Raw genomic sequence first — 12,538 nt, 5'->3', positions numbered from 1 at the left:
CAAAGCACAAAAAGCACGCCATATTGCCCGACGTCGACTTGTGGAGTCGCAGGACAATCAGCGGCGCTTATATGACGCCCACCATTACACACCGGGGGCCCTGGTTCTCCTTGGTCGCCGTCGCGACGTGTTGACCTTTCGGACATGTTACTTTCACGCTACTCTGGCCTTACCGTGTCTTGCGTCAAGTAACCGACGTCACTTACGAAATCGCCCCTCTTGAGCCAACCGTGACTCCGCATCGCTCCGACGTGGTGCACGTCGCGCGCCTTAGGTTATTTTACTCGGCCGCCTCCTAACCAGCACCGAGCCGGTGCTTCAGCCGCCGGGGGTCATGTGACACGCTGACGACGAAGGTTTATTCTTTGTCGGAAGAAGACGACGCCCTGGACTTCGCGCGCTGTCTACCATGTTGTCAGCTGCCACAATTATTGTAAATATCCTGTAAATATACGTCTGACTCTTTTTAACCCCGTAACAATATTCTCAAACAGCACTTGACGAGTTGCCGGCTGCCGAGCGAGCAGATATTCACCCTAGGCGCGTCATTACAATCGCACCTGCAACCGTGTGCAGTGCGATCACACACCATCCCGATAGACGTGCGGGTGCTGCTGGCCATACCCTGAGGCCATATGAATTATTTACTGCTGCCCCATTGTTCGAAAATTTGTCGGCATGACGAAAATGAGGTACCAAAAGACATTGACCGCCCTTTCACTCACTTGAAGCGGGCTGCAAGCGAAAATCAGGATCCGCGACTCTTCGCTGTCTTGACGCCTCGGTTTCGCGCTCCCTCACGGCAAACTCGGAACCTCGACGATGAGCCCTTTCTCGAGCTATTTCCCGGCGGTGTTCATCAAACGCCGCCAGTTCATCGGCCAAATGCATGACGCGACCCATTCCCGCTGCTGTTCTTTCAGCGCAGCCGTCTTTTCGTCAGAACGAACGAAACGCGGCCTCCCCATATGAGTGCCGGCCCTGAACTGGCGGCAAACAGAGGGCGCGAAGCGAGCGAACACGCGATGACATCATTTCCCTCCTCCTCCTCCTCCTGCTCCGGAGGTGGGGAGGACGCCTGTGATTGGCTCGCATCTTCAGTTGCGTCTATTTCTTCCTGCATATAAAACCCAGCGTTAAAAACGCGTAGGCTGAACAGTCAGTGACTGAATCGGTTAGTCGGTGGCTGGAAATCGCAGACCGACAAGTAATTTTTACGTTCGCGCGGTTTGGGTTTTTTCGTGCGACAAAACCAGCATTGATGCTGACACGAATGGGGCAATACAAACTTCGGCTGATAATAGTCGACGGCGCAAACAGTAAGAACAGGTCACCAAATGTTCGGACAGACGTCAAATTTCCTGAGAGGTTCATGTTAACAAAGCAAATAGTGGCTTTGAAAAGAAAATGGTCCATTTCGGCTTGGGGTGGCAATCGACCCGGGCTTCCAGGGTGCGAGACGAGCACGCTTCCCCGACACTCCGCGGCCCTGGCTGACAAAAGGTGTGCCTAGTGCGTGCATCATTGCACACGTCAGGTTGCAGCCAGCTGGCTGGGTAGGGTGGCCTAGTGCATGCGTCATTGGACAAGCGATGGCGTCGCCAATTGGGAGCAGGAGACATCACGTCACGAATTTATAAAATAAGTGCGCTCATGACATTCCTGTCTCCAAAAACGCCTTCCCATCTCCCACATGTAAGCAACCCTAGTGTCTCTCCCTAGTTTTTATAAAACTTACTTATTTTTACCTATATAGGGTTCTCACGTAGTAGTGATGGTGAAGGAAGCATCAAAACTGTGAATGATGAAACTTAAATTCTGGGGTTTTACGTGCCAAAACCACTTTCTGATGAAGTGATGAAACTTCGTTTTATGGCGCGAAACTAGCTCTCAAAAACAGGCAGCACTCAAAGAACAACGATAGCGGCAAACACTCGGCGACCGTGGAAAATCTGATCAGCGAGTCAAGCGCGTCGGCTTTTGTACATGATTCATCGAAGGTTCCAGAGAAATCGGTGGTGCCCGCATCTCTTCCAGAAAGTACTACACAATTTGCGTTGCGCATACATACATTCAGCTTACATAATGGTTCGGTGGCAAGAAACTGCAGATAGAACTATCGATAACATTCCACAAGCTTCCGATACATAAAGATGCACCCTGCGCTGAAGAAAACATTTGTTAGACGGTTAAACGCGGTCACCTGATGAAAGATAAACAAATACACTTGACAGTATAAAAAATTACGTAGTTTGGCCCGAAAGTCGAAGCATCTATTGCGATGGCAAATTAGTGGAATAAGTAATGATAATGGTTTTATCAGCCGTATAAACCTGTAAACATAGGCACACTACCTAAATTAACAACCATTGTGTCACGCGCGCAAGCAAACATGAACTCGATCAGCGGTGACACTCCATAACTGCGGAAACTTGCTGTCAAAACGCTGGAGTGAGGAAGCGCGGCAGCAACATTGAGCGAATGGATCATCGTGCTGCGTCGTGAATCAAAGCGAACTAAGCTGCGAAAACACAGCACGCGGTGGCCTCTGTCCCTGTCGTAGATGGCTTTCAAGTTACAGCGGCCCGGGCACGGGGCCGCCCGGGCCAATCGGAGTAGAAGGCACTCCCTCCCTACCCCTCCCTCCGGAGCCTTGCGCGTGACCGACGATGGCGCATTTCCTCCCCACTTTTATCCCTTGCAAGCGTGAGAATGAGACGCGTTCACCAGCTCACGCTCGCGCATTTTCACTAGCACATACAGCACATATCGCCCTCACGGAGCCTCACGGCGACACAGTTAGCGGTGGCAGAAATGCGCCTCAAGTGTCCGTATAATCGCTATAGATTTAGTTGCTTTGTAGTACCATGGTGGTGAAGTTAGATACAGACGAGGTTAGCTTGGCAGACCTGGCGGGAAATCGTTGCGCGTGAGCGCACCTCAGCTGAATTTGTCACCCTGTGTCCACCACTCCGGTCTCTCGCAGTAATCTGAGAAGAATGCGTGATGTTTTCACTGCTATCCTTTTGACCACGGTGCGGTGAACGGATGAACGTGGTTGCGCTTGTCAGCGTTGTAACAGAAGCCCATAAAATGAAGCTGTCTGAAAGGGGCACGCAGTGATTCGCCGTGAGAATATAGCCTGAACTACACATGCATGATATTCGATGATACTATCAGTTGGCCGCGAATGATTGCTTTCCTTGCCGTTTATTCCTAGCTTTGCTTCCTGTTTGCTTCCGAACGACGCCATAACTGCTATACCACTTCAGTTGCGCCCTTATCTTAGCGTAAGAACATTTGGATAAGAAATTGTCTACGAATGGCGCAACTTATTGATGTCCGCCTGCGGTTATTACCACGAAGCAAGGATCATAGTTCTTTGGGCACTACAGATTGCAGCAAAGGTTTCCTTGATAATAAGCAAGCGTGGTCACACGCTACCAATAGGTGGATGACCACGAGCAGTCGCTGTCAATGTGCTGGCGTTGCGAGGACTACGGCAGCAGCGCCGGCGCCTGCTTGTCAGAGCGTTCCATGCTGCCGCTCTATCTGCGATTTGATCTGTGCTCCAGCTATATCATAAGACCTTCAACAGTGGGTGCAGAAAGACAAAGCATGAAACCCCGAGCCTTCTGTGCTCTCTCTTGCTTGCTCGCCCTGGCGCCTTAAGTAGATCACGCGATTTCCAACACACCGTCCTGGAGCACGCACTGTATTACGGCATCCTAGAAAGCTCGGGCGCGGTCGCGGCGCCGCGAATGCCCATAGAATGCCCGTATCGTTATATAAAAGCAAGGGAAAAATCTAGAAACAAGTCGCCAACACCGCAAGCTCCTACACTCAGGCGGCAGGGGCAAAATACCCACGGCGACACATGCCATATGCACGCTCGTGTCCTATTCGCCGCTGAAATGCAACCTACTGCAACTGATTGGTGGCAATGTGAGCACAAAAGATCTTGCAGGCATAGAAGAAAGTGTGCACTAACAAAGCTAACAGTTCGGTGTTCCCCAGATAAGCGAAGCTGGTTGCCGTTTTGATTGGCACTAAGGCTTTAGTCTCAGTACACCTTTTGTAACATCTTAAAGCGTTCGCATTCTTAGGATACTTCACGAACTTTACAGGGCTTATCTATCTAGCTATCTATCCATATATCGGTCTATCTACCTAACCGCTTTCCCACCCACCTGCCTCACTCGGTATTTAGTAGTGGAGTGGTAACGCGTCAAGCTGCTGTGCTGAGTAAACAGGTAAACAGTAAACGTGCCGCTTTTCATGAAATCGCTCTCGCGCAGGCATTGTTCAGTAGATGTGGGACTGACTAGGTATCGCTGGCCGAAGAAACGTTTTCATGCGGGCTTTGAGCACTAGGTATGTGCCACTTGGTCTGTGCTGATCTTCAATGAACACTTTGATGCCTGCTTGGGTGACTAGGCATGTGCGATTGTGTGTGTGCCACTCTTCAGTGCACTATTTCATGTCTACTTGGGTAAATATGTATGTACCGCTGTGAATGCGTCGCCCTACAATGAGTAAAGATAACCCTTACATTTCTCCGATGCTGAACGGAATTGAGCCCAGATCACAAGCGTTCCCCACGGACAACAACCCGACGCATTAGCAGGCTGCAGCCTCAAAGGCACTGCCTATGTATAGTTTTTCAATGAATGCATTCCATGCCAACGCATTAGTGATCTGCGCCATGAATTCACTTGGTTTGTGCCTCTCTTCAATGAGCCTATTGCTAACTCTGGTCACTGACCGTGTGGATAGCGAGGGAACAATTATCATCGTTCGCAAGTGCCGGCCATCTGCGCTTTTTGTATTGGAGGCCACGCGCGGTGGACTTCTCGGCAGTGCCACAACATGGCTCTGTGCGTCCAGAAAGCTGCGCGAGTGAGGAGCCTTACTGCGGCATAAAGCGTTGCTCAGTGCTTGCATGGACCAGTGCGCCGTGCATTTCGGAGGTGACGCCTGGGCCCCGCGGCGGCGGCGCTGGATGGCGCCGCCGTGCTTGGGACCTCCAAAGTGCTTGGCGCCTCCAAGATCTTGCTATATACAGGCCACTTCGCTGTAAAGTTCGCGCTCCATAATGCTCACAAAAGACCACGTAAGCATGTTCAGCAAAATAAAACTTCTAATACCAATCAATTCTGAGAGGCCTAAATAGTGACTTTTTGAGCATATTTCGCCTGTCAGAATGTCATGTTTGCTCGGCGCGCTCAGTAAAATCTGCGGCGTCAACCTCTGAATTGCTGCGATCATGAGACAGCATAGCATCACGCATCGTAACCACTTGTCGACCATGAAGGAGACCAAACGACTTCAGGCTCGTCGTTTCCTGCCGGGTTGTCTTTTATGCGAATGTGACGTACAGCAAAACGTTGCACCGATTCATCTGCACCACGTTGACGTACACGAGAGCATGTTTTCGAGGGTCTAGTTGAGGCGTTCTGTAAGATCGTTGGTTTGTGGGTGTTAGGCTGGCGAACATTTATGCGCCGTGTCTCTGCACGTGAGCACAATGCGGAAAGCTCAGCGGTGAAAGCGATTTCTCGTCGTATGGCGACAGCGGGATTGTCGTGCCCCAGGGTGTTGTTCTCAATAAGGAAATTTTCCCGCCTCAGCTGCCGTTCCCCTCGGAAGTGCCTTGGTTTACGCGCATTCGTTGAGACAGTCTGTGGCATCTACGACCAATCTATTTTTTATTTACGGCAAGAGAAACCGAAAGCGGCCCAGAAAGTCGATCTCCAACTTCTGCAAATTTCCGGTACTAAAACGTAATGTAAAAGTGCGGCTGGTTGAGTGGCCGGTAATTTGCATCGCTGACGTTTCGGAGAAGTTCTAACGTAATGCTTCACCTCTTTTGCAGGCAAGCATTGGCAAAGACATTTGTCTCTTACGCATGCCAATGTCCATGCGTTGCCGAGGTGGCTTAAAGTGGCTTAGTCAGCGTAGGGTTGCAGGCCTGCGGGATTTCTTTTCGGAGGAACTTGGGAGTGTCTTGCAGATGGCTTTTCCTTGTTCAAGTGGAGTCCTTTCAATAGAGAATGCCTTTTTGCAAACAGAACGATGACAGACCATATAAAAACACTCTCGGTGCATTTGTAGTTTATTAGTACAAGAAACCAACCAGCGAATGAAGCTCTCGATCGTCTTGTTGTTGCCTATAGATAGTGGCCGCATCAAAAACTTCAAAAAAATCTTACGTATTCGTGGCCATCTGTGCCTGGCAGTTAAATAGGTAATCTTGAGAGGCAGTCGGTATGTAAGGGCTGCCGTTACGACTTATAGACTAGTGTGATGTCGTATTATTGTGGTGGTAGGCCCCAACATGCCAAGTGCCTGTATGTGTATTTTGTCGAGCAACAAAAGGAGTGATGTTCACTTACTAATTGGAAGCAGTGGTCACGTATTTACGGCCGGAACTTAGTGAATGCCCATACTACAATCCGTCACTGTTTCTCTGTGGTGCGGTAATAGAACATCGCACGTGACAACGTTACACTCGCGTAAGCAATGGCTTTCTTGGCACCGTTTTGCCACAGAGCGAAACAGCGCCTAGGCGCGTGTTGATGACATCTGCGTGGATCAGTGTCGTCGCAGCCTCATCTGCAAGCACAACTGGTGTTTTTAGGCGCTGCTGTAACTCGTTTGTTGTCATTTCCAGCTCCTGTCCTCATTCAAGCGCGACTGTAGCATAGATTACTGTAGCAATGAAGTAGTATATTTGTTTTTTTTTTTTGCGATGCGAAAATTGTTATGTTCGAAGCACCCGCACTCACTCTTCAGTAACACGAAGTAAGAAATGAGGCAGACAGTCGGGCCGTTTAATGCAGCATAGTTCAGGTAATAGAGGACCAACGCTCAGACGACGCACAATGAGGAGAGCTGAAAAACGCAGCACAGCCTGTTTTCCGCGGTAACCTGTGCCCTTCGTGTTACCGTTGTTTCTCTGCTATCTGAGCCAAGTGATGAACTCTGTAACCATGTCGATCGTGTAAACCCGCCCTTTTGGCCGTGCTCGTGCAGGAGACTCACTGGCCACTCATACGCACCAATGCGTCCTACGCCGACGGCAAACCGTTGCTTGGCCCGTCGTTTGAGATGGGGACAATGATCTACACCCTAGAACAGGACGCGTCAGACCTGTATTTCAGCGCTTATACCAAGTGCATTGAATTCGGCCTTACGAGCCGCGATGCGGTAAGTTGACCTTGCACCAAAATGTGTTCTTTCTACGTATATGCTATTGCACCATACAACTGTTTCCAGTTGTAGAGCGATTACCCTACATATAGGGTTTCTTTCGGGATTTTCTAAGCTTCATATCGCCGGTGTGCCGCACACCAATTCCTACACCTAATGTAAGATTTTCTCCTCTAGACTCACAGTTTTATTGGAGTCAAAATTGAAAGCTGCAGAAATCTAGAAAAAGAACGTAAAAATTTAGCAAGAGCACTTGCTCAAAAGCGGGGTACTATGCACCTAAAAGCAAAACATACATATTTTGGTTGAGCAACACCCAAACGTGCAGAATAATAGGGGTATGCGATCCCCGTTTATGACGTGTTCGATCATGGGCGATTCTGGTCCGATAAATGCGCAACTCACTGGAAAGCGACGTTTGGCCGAAGGCAGCAGGCGCTGCATGTGCGCGAATCAAGCTGACGAGCCAGATGGAGTTTACGTCCGAATTATGTTGTTGCTCCCATTTTCTTGATGACGTATCTGTCGAGACTGTGAAATCACAGCTACACTGTGGAATATCATGAAGTGGATTACCTGCTATTAGTGTTGAGGTCGTACTTTATTTCATTTATTCACTCGCCAGGTTATTAACATTGCAGAGAGGAGTCGGTAATACGGTGGAATTACATCGAGTGAGTTGAAATGGCCGTCGGAGTTGTCATCGATGATCTAGGTGCTGTCCGCGGGAAAGTTGTCCCTTCCGTGCTTGTTATTGGTATAAAAGAATGCAAATACGTGTTAGTACGACAGTTAGGCACACCATCTTTGAACTGGTGGTCGCCGCAAGAAGAAAATATAAGAGGGTGCTGTGAAGAGTGTTGTGTGGAACGTGGTCGAAATGGTAATTTTTATTGCAAGATCTGAGTCGGACAGATTTACGTCGAAGTGGAATATCAGGCAAATTAAGAGGTAATTTCATTGATGTGACATTTTCAGTGCGGTAATGGATCAAATGCAACGAGCAGAACAGTTTTGCTCATGGAGATAAGTGAATTTGTGGGTCGCACACGAAGGGGATATATTCGAGTTTCAAACGGACTAGCGCTTTATGTAAAACGGGCTTCAGATTAGTGGGGCAGAGGGACAAGTTGTGTTTTATGTAACCAAAGGAACAATTAGTGTTACAATGTATCTGCTTTATATGGGTTTGCAATGAAAGACTTTCGGAGGTGGAAAACGCCAATGTATATGCAGTTTCTGACTTGGGAAAGGGTACCATTATTGAGGAAATACTTACAGTGTGCAGGATGATTCTTACGGCGGGTGTGTCTCCTGACCTTACGTTTCTTAACATTAAGTTGCATTAAGCAAGTATAACACCATATAGAAGAATGTAAAAGTTTTAAAGGGCGTCGGGGCTGAATCGAGAATGGTGGCTAACGAGCCTGCGGCCATAGGGACGATGGTCGACGAGCTGGTGGCGAACGGGACTGGTGACGTCGCAATGACGACGGACTGTTCTAAGGAGCACGAGCGTGATTGTTTGTCTGTTGCGGTGCCAATAGAGGCAGTAGCGATGCTCGCTCTGTTTGGTAGATAATTGGTGAATGGCCGTCACAGAGGTGAGGACGCAGCACGGTTCTTACATTGGTGAGCAACGTGACCAATACGCCGGCAGGCAAACCAGATTGGCCGATCATCCGCGGTTCACCGCTCGGATGGATTTCGGTAGCGCGCAGGATGCCGCGGAGCCGTAGATGGACCCGGAGCATGGGACAGCTGTCAATCGCCAACGCCACCTACAGAATGAACTCCAAAGTTAGGCAGTTTTTCGCGGACTGTGGCCTGCACAAATGATGCAGTACGTAAGTTTTTCAATTCACTTGGGCAAGAAAAAAAGAGTTACAGGAGCCATGGCTTCAAGTTCTCTCCCCACTGTCCGTGTCAGGTCATCTGATTGCGATGGTTGATGCACTCCTAGCCTGTCGTCACAAGAGGATATCGCAGCCCTTTCCGCAGACGTGCGAACGGCGTTGCAATACGGCGGTTATTGGACATCTTTTATGATGCCATGTACTGTTTCACCATTTTTTTCGCATCAGCCGATTGCAAGCGTCATCAGCGATCCCCTTCAATACACGTTCAACCTTGTCTGGCTCAGCCATATCCCTGTCGGCCTTACGGCACAGAGCCAGCACGTCCTGTATGTCAACACGTATAATTCTGTGGACGTCTGGGCGCGGGTAGTTAGTTCTTTCATAGTGGACCTCTTCCGTCCGGCAAGACGGCCCAACAAGTCCCTCATTCCGTCTGTACGTGTCCCAGTCATTAAGCTTGGTTGTCATACCACACCTTCGTCGTGCCTTGTAGGTAAAAGACCATGTTCGCCGACATATTCGTCAGATCCCATCTGTTGTGGCCACTTACACGCTCATACGTGGCGATCCAGTCTTCCACGTCGAGATGGCCGGTGCCGCAGAACGTTCCTGGATCCCGCGGCTGAGCCAGCACAACCGTCGGGGTTGTAGGCGTTGATGTGGGTCGCGCCATGTCGGGCCCTGTTTCGTCGGTAATGTTGTCCACTCCAAGGTGAGGGCCACTGCGCAGCTCTGCTGTTTCTTGTGGGTGCCCGCACCTCTCACCAATTAGTTACGCTGCAGAAGTCAACATAGAAAGATGTGTTGACAATATTTACACTAGAACAACGATGCATAAACAAGATGGTTGTCTAGACTGATTCCACTTCTACACGTCAGATCGTTTTCTTCAGACTGGCGCCAGTCTTGGTTGCACCGTATCAATATTTACGTCCCAGTTGTGATTGCTATCATTTCTGACAGTTTTTTTTCTTCCTTTACACATATACATGCAACCAGAGGCTGGTACGTTATGTAAGAAAATTTATTTTAGTTCACCTGTTCGCATGTGGCTGTGTACAGGTGACAGTGACAGTGACAAGAACTGTATTAGAGTGTCCTGAGGAGCTTTATTGGGGGGAACTGAAGGCTCCCCGATCAAGCTGGTGGCTCCGCCCACGACGGGACAGGGAGATGGTTACTCTCCACGACGTCGCGGGCCCTCTGGACGGCCTGTAGTTGGCTTGGAAAATCCGAGCGCTTCAGCAAGGCGTCCCACTTGGACTTGTTATGAAAGTCGGAGCCCGCGTTGTACGGGCAGAGCCAGAGCATGTGGTCGAAGGAGCAGCACGCCTGACCGCATTTGGAGCACGATTGCGGAAAGTTCGGGTCTATCCAACTAAGCGCTCTCGGGGTGAGGTACGATCTCGTGTGTAAAAGCCTGAAAGTAACAGCCTGAGCCCTGTTCAGTTTCGGGCTGGGGGGAGGGAATTTTCTCCTGCTGTGTCTGTAATGTGACGTAATTTCGTGAAAGGTTGTAAGTTTATCTTTCAAGGGGCAATCCTGCGGGAGAGCCGGACCGCTAGCTCGGGCGCGGTTCGTGAATTCACGCGCCAGGCAGTTGGCCCGCTCGTTAGGGTTGCAACCCGCTCGGTTAGTTGCATCGTCCATGTGGGCCTGGAACCATGCTATGGTATGACCTGCAGTTTCTTCTCGCGTATTAATAGGAAAGCATCTGTTAACGATGTCGGCTGCGTGTTTACCAACTAGAGCGGACGAGAAAGCCCTGACCGCCGTGCGTGAGTCGGAGAAAATGGACGCGGGGCCTTTTGCGGCTTGAAGAGCCAAGGCTATCGCGGTTTGCTCCGCCTCGTTCACGTGTTTAGCGTATATTGATGCGGCGCTGATAAGTGTTCCGCGCGTGTCAACCACCGTGATTGCAAACCTGTCTTCGCTGTCATATTTGACGGCGTCAACGAAGAATGCATCTGCCCCGTAAGGATCGATTCATCGAAAGATGGCTCTAGCGGGCGCTCTTCTGCGACCTTCGTTATATATTGGGTGAATGTTCCTCGGCACGGGCTCAACCTTTATACCTTCATTATTCAAAGACCAGCGCAAAATAGCAAGGGACAAAGGCAGAGAAGACGATAGCACGATCGCTAAACATCAACTGGTTTTTACTGCGAGCGAAGGTAAATATATACATTTCGTTGGTGCATGCGCACACAGTGTTAAAACAGTACAATCACATTCTAATCAAAATGTGGCAGACTGTTCTGTAAGTACATTTTTTTCTTTTTTGGACAAGGCAAGTGAAGCCGTGCTGAGACGGTTATCACCTTCCCTGTCAATGTGATATGTCTCTCAAATCTCGCGCCCTCACCTTGACATTGACAGGGAACCTATTACCTATTAGATTATGCCTAAATAGTTCGTGGTTTTCGACGTGTTCGACGATTTGATTGTGTACTGCATGTTCTGCCACTTTGCAAATGCACGATGTTAGAGAGATGGGACGCAGGTTATTTGTGTGCGGAGGCTTCCCCGGTTTGCGGATGAGCACCACCTTGGCCGTGCGCCATTCCGACGGGACCTGCCCCGAGCTCCACAACTCGTTTATCTCTGCCGTTAGGATTTCAATGGCCTTGTCGTCCAGGTTTCGGAGGAGCTTTTTGGTGACCCCGTCTGGCACCGGGGCCGACGGGGTCCTTGTCGTCCTTGACTCACATTTTTGATTGAAGACTACTGATGATATACCTCGGTCTGCCTCGAGCCTGCATGGGTCTGCTACATAAAAGGCCGCAGATACTGAAACAAACACAAAGATATAAAATGTGGAAATTCACTTTCCATGCGTGTGTTCTTAAAGAAGTGGTGTTGCTAAGGGCGCGTTCTTAAACATGCGAATTGCTGAGGCAAGAGTAGGAGCACTTTCTGTAGCAGTGAGAAATTGTTGTGCAGCCCAACACGACTTCAACGAATGTTTCCTGCACGTTTTAGGCAACCAGTCACGCACTCTAAAAAGGCGCCCATGAAGATGCAGTCGCACATTTTATCAGCATTCCGTACTTCGAAGTGACTTGTTGACACTGCACCAAATACTACGCAAATGTTTGGCATGTTTTTTTGGAACCTAGAGACATCAGTTAAGCTTTATATCAGAGTTAAGTAAGAGCAAGTGTTACGTTGCCCTAGCTCGTGGACAAACGAATCAGCCAGAATGTCGGCGTACGTTGGTGTTCGTAACAGTGCTATGAGCCACGACAGAAAACCCAATTCATAAAAAGATACGTTTTGTGAGCAACTCGTCTTAGTCCCCCACGTGTGCGCTTTAGTAACAGCAACGACGTTTCAACAACCACAGTTACATGTCACAGTGGCATTTGACACACCAAGGCAGGCACGTGCACCAAGTGCACGGAGATACACCTTTTCACCAAACGATAATAATATTTGGGGTTTTACGTGCCAAAACCACTTTCTGA

The sequence above is a fragment of the Dermacentor variabilis genome, chromosome 3 (assembly GCF_050947875.1).
Source record: "Dermacentor variabilis isolate Ectoservices chromosome 3, ASM5094787v1, whole genome shotgun sequence".
NCBI classification, from domain to species: domain Eukaryota; kingdom Metazoa; phylum Arthropoda; class Arachnida; order Ixodida; family Ixodidae; genus Dermacentor; species Dermacentor variabilis.
The sequence above is the reverse complement of the archived record's forward strand: the minus strand, read 5'-3'. Positions refer to the sequence as shown.